Source organism: Apteryx rowi, unplaced genomic scaffold (genome assembly GCF_003343035.1).
Source record: "Apteryx rowi isolate R43461 unplaced genomic scaffold, aptRow1 scaffold_289, whole genome shotgun sequence".
NCBI classification, from domain to species: Eukaryota; Metazoa; Chordata; class Aves; order Apterygiformes; family Apterygidae; genus Apteryx; species Apteryx rowi.
In genome coordinates this window covers 436,381-449,093 of record NW_020449296.1, presented here as the reverse complement: position 1 = coordinate 449,093, position 12,713 = coordinate 436,381, and the positions used below count along the sequence as shown (strand labels likewise).

Genomic DNA, 12,713 nt, shown 5'->3' with positions numbered 1-12,713 from the left:
CTGTTTCCTCAACAAATACAAGCCATGAAACAGCCCTTCAGCTACAGGAAACAGGCACAGCAGCAAGAGAAGCACTTTCAGGATAGCAGCCTGATGCCACAAATTCATGTGTTCTCTCTGTGAAGACTTATCACATGGCCAGGACAGATCATGGCAAATCCCTTTAGATCCCAGATGGTAAGCCTAGGGGAGAGGTAGGCAGGCCAGTCCAAGACAAAAAGCTAAAAATACGCTAGTTCCTCAAAAACTGTTAATATTTTTGGTTGTTGCATGCTCCTAGAAGATGAATTGGAAAAAAAGCTCAGACCTACTACTCAATGCCATAACTGCTTTCTTTTGCTGGCACCCACAGCAGAGGGCCACAAGAAGTGAATTCCTCTCTTGTCCACTACTGGTCCAGCTACACCAATCTCACCAGTGATGGAAACATTGGCATAGAAAGGATGCAAGTGATTGTGCTAACCTGTCTATGCTACACTTTCTCTGCATAGCTACAGCATCGCTGATCGGCAGTAAGAAAACCCCACTACAGACAGTCCAGATATGCTTTCCCCAAATCTGAGCTGAGCAAAAAGTTGGCTCTTGTGAACTATTTTTTATGCATCTACCAGACAGGGATAGCAGCATAGCACCACTGGGCTCAGCTATCTTCTCACAATTTAGGGAATGCAAGTAGAAACACCCACCAAGCCAAAGTTTCCCTCTGGGCTCAAGGACGCATCTTTTCTCTACTGAAGTCCCCAGCACTGTTTCAACAGTGGCAGCATTAGGGTTGCTGCTGATGTCCAGAAGGACATTAGCCAATTTTTCAGAGTGACACTGTTCAACATGGTGTCCCCATCTGACTATTAGCAGGCATGCATGTTCCAGACCAGCCTAGGAGATGGCAACAGCAAAACGCAGCACGTAACCACACAGTACTTTCCGAACTTGAACAAAACAGCTCAGGCAGAAGGAAATCTCTCTTGGCTGCCTCTCCCTAAATGCTTATTCCAGCACTGCATGTCTAACTCCTCCCCAAATCGGTAGCTGAGAATGTGACCCCACTGCCTTTGGGCTTTTCTGTTCCTTTGTGCTGTGCTTAAAAATGTATAGTATGAGCAGGCAAAACAGAAAAAGAGGGAGCAGCACTCAAAAGATGACACAACTATAACTCATCAGGTCACAGCACTCAGGATCCTTAGACAAAGATCTCAGCATGCTAGGTGCTATATAAATGCAAAAAAACCTCCACTCTCTGTCCTAGAAGCTAGCAATCAGCACCCCAGCACACACATACTTCAGTCTTATCCACTGGGCTCTGCTGCCACTCTATGATATTTCACAGTACACCTTGGGGTCTCAGATTGGAGGAAGGATCAGAAACAACAAGCTGCAAAAATGGGGTCAGAGGGAACTACTGTTTAGCTCAATGAATTTTGGTCACACTCTGCCATTACTGTGCCCATATTTTGTAATGCCAGTTCTAGCACCAAGTGCTGAAGGTCAAATTCATGAAGAGCAGTTCCTGAGCTGTCAATTTGAAATTGCCCTCAATGCCAGATACCAGTGTCTCAGCTTCCCCCACGGGAAGGGAGATTCAGCTGCCAGTTCAGAGCGAGCAAACTGTTCCCCTTCGTAAGGAACAGGAACGTTCTTGGAAGCCTGAGGGAGGAAGGGAACAGCTGTCTCGCAAGCAGCTTTCACTCAGGGTCCACATTCCAGTTTCCATCTACCTGTTTGTTCTCTCTTGGGAACACCAGGGTCTGGAGTCCAGGGGACATTTTACAAACAAGTCTAACCCATTAGGGAGCTTTAAGACAGTAGGGACTGTAGCACGGGATAGAGTTGGGCAGTCTATACAGATCTTAGAAGCACCCTAAATCTGATGCGGATACTATGGCAGACTACAAAGAGTGAAACAGTTTTCATAGGCATTTCTGAGGCTTTGTATTCTGGTTCACAGATGGAAGGAGGGCTCACAGCTTGGGCAAAGGATCACGACATTTGTGAATACAGGGCCACTCAAGCAGCCCACAGATGTGCATCCTTTCCCCTCCAGTTCCGCCTGAACATCCTAGTCCCAGCTGAATTCTGACCACAGGCACCGTAACAGTGTGCACCACCCCATAACAGCCCCATAGGTCTGACCCGCACAAGTTCAGAGCATCCTCTGAAAGTGGGGCAGGCTCTCTGTCGTTCAGGGCTGGGGACAGAGCTGGCGGCAGGGCATTGCAGTTCACTGTGAGTGCTGACCTTTGAGAGGTGTAGTGAGAGAGGTTTACAGCTCCCACACTGGTGCATGTTAAGATGAGCAAGTTCCGCTTGTTTCCAGCCAGTCCCTTCCCCCTGGCTCACACTCAAGGCTTTAGGCACTTTACAGAAGACAGGTCAGGTCCCAATCGCACTCGCATTGTAGCCAGGCTGGAGCTTGGCTTCTGGACTTATTCCCTCTGTGCAATGAGCAGGACGATGCTCCCTGCTTCATTCAGTAATGGGAACGAGGCCCCCTACCAGGGTCTGGGAAGGGGTATGCCCATAGGCAGCTTCAGAAATATTTAACTCTTCCTTTACCTGCTCTGGGCGGGAGTCTCAGGGTCATATCACACAGCTAATTAGAGCGTCTGCTTTCCATCAGCCTACAGAAACCCTGGAGCAAGGCAAACAGGCTACACGGGATGGACAGCACAGTACAGGGCCAGGCATCCGTGGGAGATGCAGAGATGGCTGGATCCACTGACACCGATTACCTGAGGATGAGCAAGGGCAGCAACATGACAAGCTATTCCCTGCGATTCAGTGAGAGGGCTTAGGAGAGTGGCTTCTTTCGGGCTGGGCCTGCTCTGCAACTCCACGCTTCAAACAGAACAGGCCTACGAACAGGAGCTGCCTGTCCGTCCTCCAGCAAGGGGCAAAAGAGGAGGAACTGGACAAAACACCCCCAGCCACCCACCCCGAGGCTGCCCGGGAGCCTGGGGAGAATAGCTCTGGGGGGGCCTGGACGTCAGGTTAGCACGTGAGGAGCCCAAAGGCACGGAGCCCAGGGCACGACTGGGACAGGCTTGCCAGGAAGGAGTTCCTAAGGGCGGGATGGGATCCCGGCCACCCGGGATACGTCGAGGGCTGCGCGTTGGCCCTGGCTGCTTGTCCGCAGCAGCACAGGCTGGGGAAAGCGCGCGCTGCTGCCAGCGGCGGGTTGCCATAGCAATCCCCCCAAGCATGTCCCGCTGCCTCCCTCCTTTGTCTCGGCTCCCCCCAGCCTCGCTGTCCCCTCCCCGCCGCCCCCAACGCGGTGCATCCCGTACGCCACCTGCTCCGGGTGCCCAAAAACCTCACCGGGCTCCCCAAAAGCTCCACATCACCCCAAGGAATATAGGGGGCAGAGGTGGAAGCCCACCCCCATGAGTCATCATCCCTATCCCCTTCACGGGCCAGGCGCCTACTCTGGGCGCAGGTGCTTCACACCCGACCTTGCCTGCTCCCAAGGTGCGATTCGGGAGCGCTGGGCAGCCAGACCAGGGGGTACAGAGGCCCCCTCTAGCTGTTACCTCCCTGCTGCGTTGCAGCGGGGAGGATGCACTGCCAGTCAGCATTAGCATCTGTCAAGGCAAGCGTTCCCACGCTGCCTACCCCATGTGGTGACACGCAGTCCCCTGCCCAGCCCAGACAGCCCTCTCACGCTGTCCCCAGCAGCACAGGAGGGCTTTCTGGATGTCAGAAAGCTCCACACACCTCTTTCTATGTTGTGCCAGTAGCAGGTTTGAGGGAAACAGAGATCCAAGACTCTTCTTGTTGCAGCCTAGCAGGCGGCATCCCTTAAGACAGTAAGTCTCTGGTCTCCAGTCCCAGACCATTTCCACTTTAGGCAGGTCTGTTCTTCTGCACTTAACCTTGCTGTGGCTTGAACTGGAGACAAGATCCTGCTTCACTTCCTGTCCTAAAAACTGTTGTCGACTGTTGGTATGTGCTGTTAAACAATTATCCAACCCAGCATGTAAGCAGAGGTCCTCTCTTTCTCTCCTTTCCTACAGACACATGAGAAGCAAGGGAAAGACAAAAGACCCTGCTAAACCACATTCAGGTGTGATACCTGCCAACATCTTGTGATGAATTAATTTAATGACTTAACAGAATGGATTAAAAACAAAACAAAACAAAACAAAAAAACTCTGAAAAGCTCAACTTCCCTCCCCACTGCTGTTCCCTCCCTTGCCCTTCCCCAGATCCAGGAAGGCCCACCACAAATGGTTACATCATTTGAGCACACAGCAGACACTAGCAAAGCCTCAGTCCTGATCCAGGATGAGTCATGGGGCTCAGGAGACCATACAGCTTCCTTCTGATACCATTAACCATGTCTTGGCCCAACTTTATTTTTAGCCCATTTAAAACTGCAGAGCTATGTGTTGCCTCAACACGAAACTTAGCAAAGCTCAGAGTTAACCTCAGCTCAGCTGGCACACATGACAAAAATAACATGAGCAGGTGGAAACCAAAAAGTTCAGAGGGGCCAAAAGTACTGGGTAAATAAACAAGGGAGAGGCCAGAAGGCCTCACCCTGTGCTATGCTTGGTTGGAGAACCTCAGTGGCAGATGCCACGCTGCCATCCAGCCGTACAGAGAAGGCCAGAGCGGTGCTCTCATCTCCCTCAGTAGTGGGTCTTGGGGTATTTCCACACCCAAAGGCTTTGTGGAAGACTGCATTCTGTGGTGGATGCACCCATCCAAGACAACAGGAACTGACTGCTGCAACAGGAGGGATGCTGCATTTTTTGGCAGGCAAAGGCAGGGAAACTGGTGGTTTATAGCCAGCTTCCCACTGTGCAATGCATGGGCATCCACAAAAGCAAGGTCCAAAGGGAAAAGAGGTTGCTGGCACTAGGGCTAGAAAAAGGGGTCACATATACATCTGATAGGGAAAGGGTTTTGCTTAGACACCTTAAGTAACTGAGGAATCAAAGTTCTTCCTAATCCCTGAGACACTATGGCCCTGCAAAACCTCTGCACACTAGGATACAGGACTCTCACACAGCTCTTAGCAGGGAGCCGGCAGGATTGCACACAAATAGGAGTTCAGAGGGACACAGGCAATGTTCAGAGGCCTAAAATTAGCCCCAGCAGATGATCCTCTACTCCATTCTTGGGAGCAGTGAGAACTGAACAAGGATTCAGCTGTCCCAACACTCCCAAGAACAAGATCTTTGAATGCCCAGCCTACTCGTAACAGAGATGGTAGGGCAAAGAGGGGATTCCTCACATAACTTCAGTGCCAATACCCACAAGGAACCCAGGGCCCCATCTCTGAAGGGGGAGCAGCATTTCTTTGGGGTTTCCTGCGGAAATAAGATCTAGCACTAGATCAGCTAGTAAGGCCAAAGGACAATGGTAGCCAGAACGTGCTAACAACAGACTGAACAGTGCCATGCTAACCACTTTTGGTTGAGGTTATACCCCGTCTTTGCCAGGTCTATGGAGCTTGCAAGCAAGGGCATCACGCCCCATTCTTGACAGAGGCACCAAAAGTCTATCCAAGAGTCTGCAAAGTGTAGATCAGGAGGCAGAGTGATGTGGCAGTGCACAGCCAGCACCACTGCTGGCTGGGAAAGACAGCAATGTGCAAGGGTCTTGGGGAGAGGAGGTAGCTATGGTTAAAACACTGGAACTAGAGTTCCCTGAGTACACAAGAAGTGTGCACCTGGAGGGGAGGGTTCGTCCACCATGTCTGTGAGCAAGCATGAACCTCACCACCTCACTGACAAATGGTCTGAAAAGCAATTTATGCCATGTCCCAATACTACACCCAAGCTCTTTGCCTGAGACAGAAGAGAGTCCTTGGGCTACCTGAGGCTTTCTGAACCGAGCATGAGCCCACAAACAGCAAGTGCCCTGAAGGGGGAAACCTCCCCCTCATTTTGGCAGGTATATCACTGTATCCCCTACACTGGGCACAGCTCAGACCATCCTAATCTCCACACCAAACTTTAGCAGCAGTAAGACCTGGGCTTACAGGGATTTCCAGGCAAAAGAGCAAGCCACAAGGGAGTGAATGGCCCAGCAAAGAGCCCTGCATCCTGGCCCCAACCTCCTTGGCAGACACATCAGAGGAAGAACCACAGGGAAAAAGCAAGGAATTCTTGCCATTTGCTGGTCTTGCTCTCTGAACATACAGCCCAGTCATGGACTAAACAGGGGCTCCCCCGTGCAGCCTCTCCTGGCTGACCTGCACTTGAGCTCTGAGGTAAGAGAAGGACTTAGTTTAGTTTTCCAAGGGTGAAGTACTGCTGAAGGCTCTCTTCCCAATGAGAGCACACTGTGCGGGCTGGGTGGGCACTACTGCATCCTACTGCAGGCAGGCACACAAGCATCCAGACACAGGGACAGGGCAGGAAGTTCACAGCCATCACAACCTGCTCCATTGAGGTCACTTCAGATCAGTGAGGGCCTGACTGTTAGATTCCTTTACAGTGGCAATAGAAAGGCTACCAGCCCTCCTGAAACACTTCACTGTCACTCTGAGCCTCATTCGCCATGGCCAAGGACCTGGCCTCCCTTCTAGAGCCACAAAATCCTGGCAAAAAGGCAGGCAGAGCCTGACTTGTTCTGACAGAAACCCAGGATCATGCCTGTCATGAACTCTAGGCAAGGTCTTAGCTCTGTTTTTTCAGGTGAAGGACAGTGAGCAGCAGAGACCAACAGTTGGGAAATGCTCTTGTTCAATGTGCCAGTGCGTGAAAAGACAGGTTCAGCAAGCAGCACAGACAACAAGTTCCCAAGGGCTTAAAATATACTGCCTTTGAGCTTTTTGACTGCATGCAGGGTTCAGCAGTCTTAAGAGGACAGGTCATAGACATCCAGCCTCCCTTAGCCACACTGCCAGTGAGGTGGGAAGCAGGAGCATTCAGGAAGCCCAGACTCTGTGAACACCTGGCTGTGGCGACACTGGCCCCAAAGAGTTGACCCCAAGTATTGAGGAGAGGGAGGAGGAAAGGACGGTGTTCCCAGTGACCATCACACAGCCCTGATAAAGGAAGGGAAATAGGTAATGACCAGACTGGTTCTAACCTTGGTGCAGGTTGGAAAGGCAGCTCTCAGCTGTCGGCACCCACACCGTGGTCTGTGGATTGCTTGTTCCAGCTGTGCTGGGTTGCCTGGAAAGACAAGTGCACAGTGCAGAGATACAGGTTAAACGCAGCTGTGGAATAACCTGCCCACACAAGAAGACCCTCTGAACAGTAGACAGTCAGTAACTGCTCACATCCCAGGGCAGACAGGCTTGTGGCATGCGCAGCACAGAGACCTCGAGCACTCCAGCACCTTAAGATCCCACAGCATCTTTTACCAGCGCTAAGGCCATCCCTCTGGTTACAGTCCCCCCACTTCTTCCACCTCACCACCCCAATTCCCTGTGTGACTCCAGGTGAATGTATGATTCCCTCAAAGAGCCAGAGCTGGATCCCTGGAGAGGGTTGCTATGGTCACTGCCACTGTCCGCATTCACTGAATTAAGTAGGAAGTAAAGGACTTTTTACACTCTTGGCTTCATTCTTCTCTACCCTCTGCAGCTGTGCTTTGCTCCACCACACAAGGCTTTGCCTGTACTTCGGTGGGTGCACTGGCATATGGTTTAGCTGCTAGTGCAGACTCTCACTAAGGTCTCCACAAGCTACCCACTAAATCAGACTGCAGGAACACAGAGCCACGGCAGAAAGGGCCAAACTTTGCTGCCGGATAAGTCAGAGCTCTCAACAACCTAAACAGACCGAGCCAAATTGAACATTGTAGCGTTTCCCAGGCTACAGCAAAGGGGGGAAACGACAACTGCTTAATAGAAATCTCCGTGAGGCCTGCCAGAACTGTCACAAAGACGTTGTTTAAAACTCCTCCCCAGGTTCCCAGTGCTGTAATTATAGCCTACTGGAGATCACATTGTGTGGGAGCTAGGCCCTTGTGCCCAGCAGGCCTTGAAAATCAGGACGGTAACAGCCTCCCCAAAACCCTGTCCAACATTCCCCCAGCCCCAGGCACGATCAGCGAGAGCCGGTTAAGGGCAGTCTCTGCTCCCCAGCCTGGCCTCTTGCATCGGGTACCACTCTGTGGCACGCAGGCGATCTGCAGCAACACCGGCAGCGTAAGCCAGCTCCGACCAGGACAATGGTAGCGTGCGGAGCCCTGCAGACTGCTGAGCGGGCTGCACTGCCGATCCCCCAGAAAGCACTGGCGGTGCCTCAGTCTTTACACTGCGATGTGGAAATGCACCCTGTGCGCTAGCTCACCGGTGGTGCATTGGTCCTTGAAACAGTCATGAGGGTACCCAGCAAGCTTCTGGTGAATGCTGTCTGCACCCATACTCTGTGTGTGTGTGTGTGTGTGTGTGCGCGCATCTATTAAAAAAAACTTCCAACAGTTCTCTGCTCTGCCATATCGCCTTTTATGCAAGGCTCTCAGAAGGCTCCAAGTCTCAGCACCCTGGTGACAAGAATTGCTTTGGACACCACTGAAGCATTGCCACCCACATACTGCCCTGGCACAGGAAGTGATGGCAATCCATTCAATAGGGACTGGTTGAAAATACTCCCCAGGAAGAATGCAATTACCCCAAATGGACTGAGGCCAGGAGATCTGGATTGTCACTTTAGCTCTTGCATAAAGGTCTTTGGATCTTTGCTAACTTCCGATAACAAGAATCACAGGGTTGACATCAGCCTTGGCCTGGGACAAGGATTCATTACTAAAAAGTACTTCTGGCTGAATCACTAACCGTACTTTTTACGGCACACAGGACTTCTTTGGAGGCTTCCCATCCAAGTATTGTTCTACCATCATGCTGCTTAGCTGGCAGTGGGGGGATGGGAGGGGGGTGTTGAGGCCACTACACAGGCAAGTATGACTGCAAACCACTAGCCAGTCCTGAAAAAGCTCTCTGAAAAGCAGAGCATGTGAGCTCAACTGCTGTTCACTCAGGATTCACAATCAGCTGAGAACACTAACAGAAACATGGGGAAATATATTCACTGGCAGCTAAGCATTCACAAGACAAAGCAAACGAGACTATGAAAGAGAGGAGCAAAGGAAAGACAAAGATCTGCAAAGAAACTTCCCAGCTGAAGAAAATAGTTTTTAAGCAAATTCCAAACTTCGAGAGATCAAGTTGAATTCTCAGGAGGTTACTGTCACCTGGCTCACTTGTGCGTGGTCACAAGCAAAACCGAAAAAGAAAGGATACGAGTTGGTCAAATAACAGGGCTTCAAGAAGCAGAAATGCCAGTTGCTGCAGACAGAAAGAAGTATCAGAAACACAACCAAGCTCACACAACCTACTGGAGGAAGAGGGGGTCCCTCTTATGTGATGTAAGGTAGAGAGAAATCAGGCAAAATTCTCCCACAGAAGAATCGTACTGCCAAATAACCCACAATGACATCCTCCACAAGCCATCTGTTAACATACAAAAGACTCCCTTTGGGATTTCTCTCTTGTTGCCCTTCACACCTGTCCTGCATCAAACCTGACTCATTAATTCCTCCAGCCGTGATGTCTTCGATAAATTTGACTACAGCTATGTTGAAAGTATGCTGAGGGCATCATTTTTCTAACCAACATGGCTTCTTATTTTCCCTTCCACATCTGTCATCCCATACTTAAAGACTATAAACAGTGCATCTTCTTATTCTGTATCCAGAGAGCATCCTGTTTCTCTAGGCACTGTGGACTTCCACAAAGTAAATTACGGTGTCTACCAAATCTAGCACTGTGGGGAACAAGCACAGGCAGGGTCAGAGCACTAAGCACAGTTAAAGGACTGGGGAAGACTCTGGAGTCAAGGAACATTGACTTTCAAGAGTCCGACTAATAACCATTCCCTTGAACCATCCTCTGAGACTCAGAAGCAGTATGACAACCCTAAAAGGAGAATAGACCTGGGTGTTTCTGCACAGTCTGACTGAGAAGCAGAGGGCAGAGATGTGCCAGGAGTAAAAGCTGGTATGAGACAAAAAGTAGGAAGATGAGCAGCGCAGATGTGCTTCCCTGCCCTCAAAGTCAGCAGAACTCAGGGAGGGAACTTCCTCTCCTCCTGCTCTGCCTGCCCAGAAGGAACAAGACCTGAAATTGCCAAGAGAGCACAGTTTGGGAAAGTTCATCACCGTACCAGGAGTATATAGGGCCTGGGCACTTGGATCTGCCTATTGAGGAGGCTACCAGGAATGAAGCAACAACCCTAAGAGTGAAATTAAAGTCTTCCCTTATCCCCTGAAGTCCATCTCTGCAGGAAGGACAGAGGTGAACAACAGAGTACAGAGAGCTCCTCTGCCCAGTTTGCTGAAGAGAGCAAGCCAAGCCTCAGACAGCAGGATCCCAAAGTCAGTACAGAGTAATTGCCACCAGCTTTCCTTCCAGCAGTGGATAAGAAACCTCCCTCATGCAGGGGAACAGAAATAAGGTGCGTCAGTGGCAGTGCTGAAACACAGCCCCAGCCCTGCCCCACTTGCAGAACGGACCCAGGCAGAGCAGGCATCCAGGGAGCAACCTCAGCCAACAAGTGCAGCTTCCTGAGAACAGCCAGCTCTACAGCTGGGACAATGACCAGAGGGCTCTGCCAGCCCCACACGTCCTGGCCACCCCAGGCCCCACAGGAAGGGATGCGTTCAGAGCCCATGAGAGTCAGCAGGAACCTGCCAAGAGGTCACAGGAGCAGTTGCTGCAGCAGAAGCAAAAGCAGGTGCTCTGCCTCCTCTGCAAAAGACACCGTGGCGATACATGACATCCCACCCTGAGGCAAAGTTTGTAGTATCGAGACACTGTCCCCAAGGACAAAGTATAACTCTCTTCCCATCCAGCTCCCGTTTCTGCCCTGCCCTCAGCACGGATAAAACTGCCAGGAGGCTGCAGATCCCAGCGTGCAGCGTTGCCCAAACTGGCTGCTCAGCTGTGCAGAGCTGCATGCTGGGACATGTAGTCCCCAGCAGGGCCCTCTCCCTCACTTGTGCCAGGACCCCCTCGATACGCATTACTGCTATTCTGCGAGCTGAAATGAAATAAGAAGGCAGTGAGGCTTTACAAGATGACTTAGTTCTCCAGATCCCAAAGCCTTTTTTAAAGCAGTGCTCAACCGAAAGCGACTCTGGTACTGCCAGATTTGGTATTTTCTCTCCAGTTTCACCTGCCACAACTTGTTTACCTTCCTCAGATATTACCAAGTTTGCTCAAACTCTTCTTCACGTCAGGATTCAATACTGCCACGCTAACCACAAGGTCCCAGCTGCCCCTCTTCGCTAAGGCTACCAAAAACAATTTAGGCAGAGGAGGACACGTCTTTGAGCAGATCTTCGCTTGTGTGATACTTTTCACAAAGGCACTGAATGGAAGCTGCTTTTAAATTATCCTAAAAAGCAGCATGGCATTCCCAAACCATACACTCTGCGCTTTCCACAGCGGCAGGAAACTCTACACACCTCTTAAAAAAGAAAAAAAAAAGTCTGGAAATCCCTGCCATAACTCCTTCCCCCCCCCCATACATGTCACCATAGGGGTCATGTCCACAGGTGGTTTGTGAGCAAGCACACCACAATCCCAGCTCCCAACACGCAGACATCACATGTGCCTTTCCTAACGAGCAGCAGCTCTAGTAATGCCTTCCAAACATAACATTTGGGATTTCCAAGAGTACACTGTGCACCACCCCTGTGATTTCTGCAGAAATTGAGTACCTCAACCACAGAGAAATGTTTGAAAATCTCAAGTCTCTAGTTGCTCCTTTTACGTGAGTAAATGTCCTCCCAAACTGCCCTTCCGCCTGTGCCTCCTGTCACCAGAGGGCAGCAGGCCTCGCACCACAGATTCACATCCGCTCCAGCACTGTTTCAGCAGCCCCACACTGAAGGATGTGATTTATCCACAGGGCAGGTGCAGGCCAAGTGGGCGCTGGGCGAGCTGCATCTCCTGCTCCCCAGCTTGGCACGCTGCGTGGCAGGGGCGCAGCACAGCACGGCAGCTCTAGGTGCCCGGCACAGCCCCACAGGGACTGCTGGTCCCTAAGGCACGGGCAGTCCAAGGGGGACAAGAGCAGCCGGTTACTCCCAGCTGGGGCTGGGTTTGAGCTGGTGCCCTAGAGGAGGAAGAGGAGGAGGAAGAGGAAGAGGCCCCATCCTGTCCGCAGTGCCATGGACGGAATGTCCGTCCCCACGTCACGGTGGAGGAGGTGGCCCTGGCGGGTGATACCTGGAGACGGCACAGCTCACCTGAGCTAGCCCAGGTCATACCTGCAGCCCCGGCGCAGGGGTCAGAGCTGCCATGGGGCCTTCAGGGGTGGCAGGGAGGAGGGTGCCAGGGTGGGGGTGCAGCCCCCCAAGTAGAGCCTGCTCCACCCCAGCCACAGCACCCCCTCCCTGAGCAGGAGCCCTGTTCACAGTCCCCCACTCCTACCACAGCATCCCCCCACAGACCCCTCTCTATTAAGGCACCCCCTGCTACAGTCCCCCCTCATGTCACACCCTCCCCGGTCATAGCAACCCCCCAGCAGAAGCCCTGATCACAGGACTCCCTGTCATGGTCCCCCTGTTCACAGCACCCCCCTGGACACAACCCCCTGCCACAACCTCTCTCTCCAGTCACAGCACCTCCTGCCACAACCCAATCCCCAAACCTCCTCCCCCCCAGGTCATAGCCCTCCCTATGTTGCAGTCCCCCACCCCAGACACAGTACCCCAGTTCTCCCCGGTCATGTCCCCCTGCCCCCCAG

The 12,713-nt window shown here is 51.8% G+C and overlaps 1 protein-coding gene across 9 annotated transcripts in view; it reads right to left on the bottom strand.

Moving 5' to 3' along the window:
* The window catches only part of FAM214B (family with sequence similarity 214 member B), a 34,333-nt gene extending 27,206 nt beyond the window's left edge, over positions 1–7,127 (bottom strand). For 4 of the 9 annotated variants that reach the window (XM_026069208.1, XM_026069209.1, XM_026069200.1 and 1 more), the window contains exon 1: positions 7,042–7,127. The gene's annotated coding sequence lies outside the window, so the exon portion shown is untranslated. Of the gene's footprint in view, positions 1–2,553; positions 2,730–3,711; positions 4,005–7,041 lie in introns of all 9 variants that reach the window. The other 5 variants (XM_026069201.1, XM_026069203.1, XM_026069206.1 and 2 more) reach the window with 3 other exon arrangements.
* Positions 7,128–12,713: the final 5,586 nt, after the last annotated feature.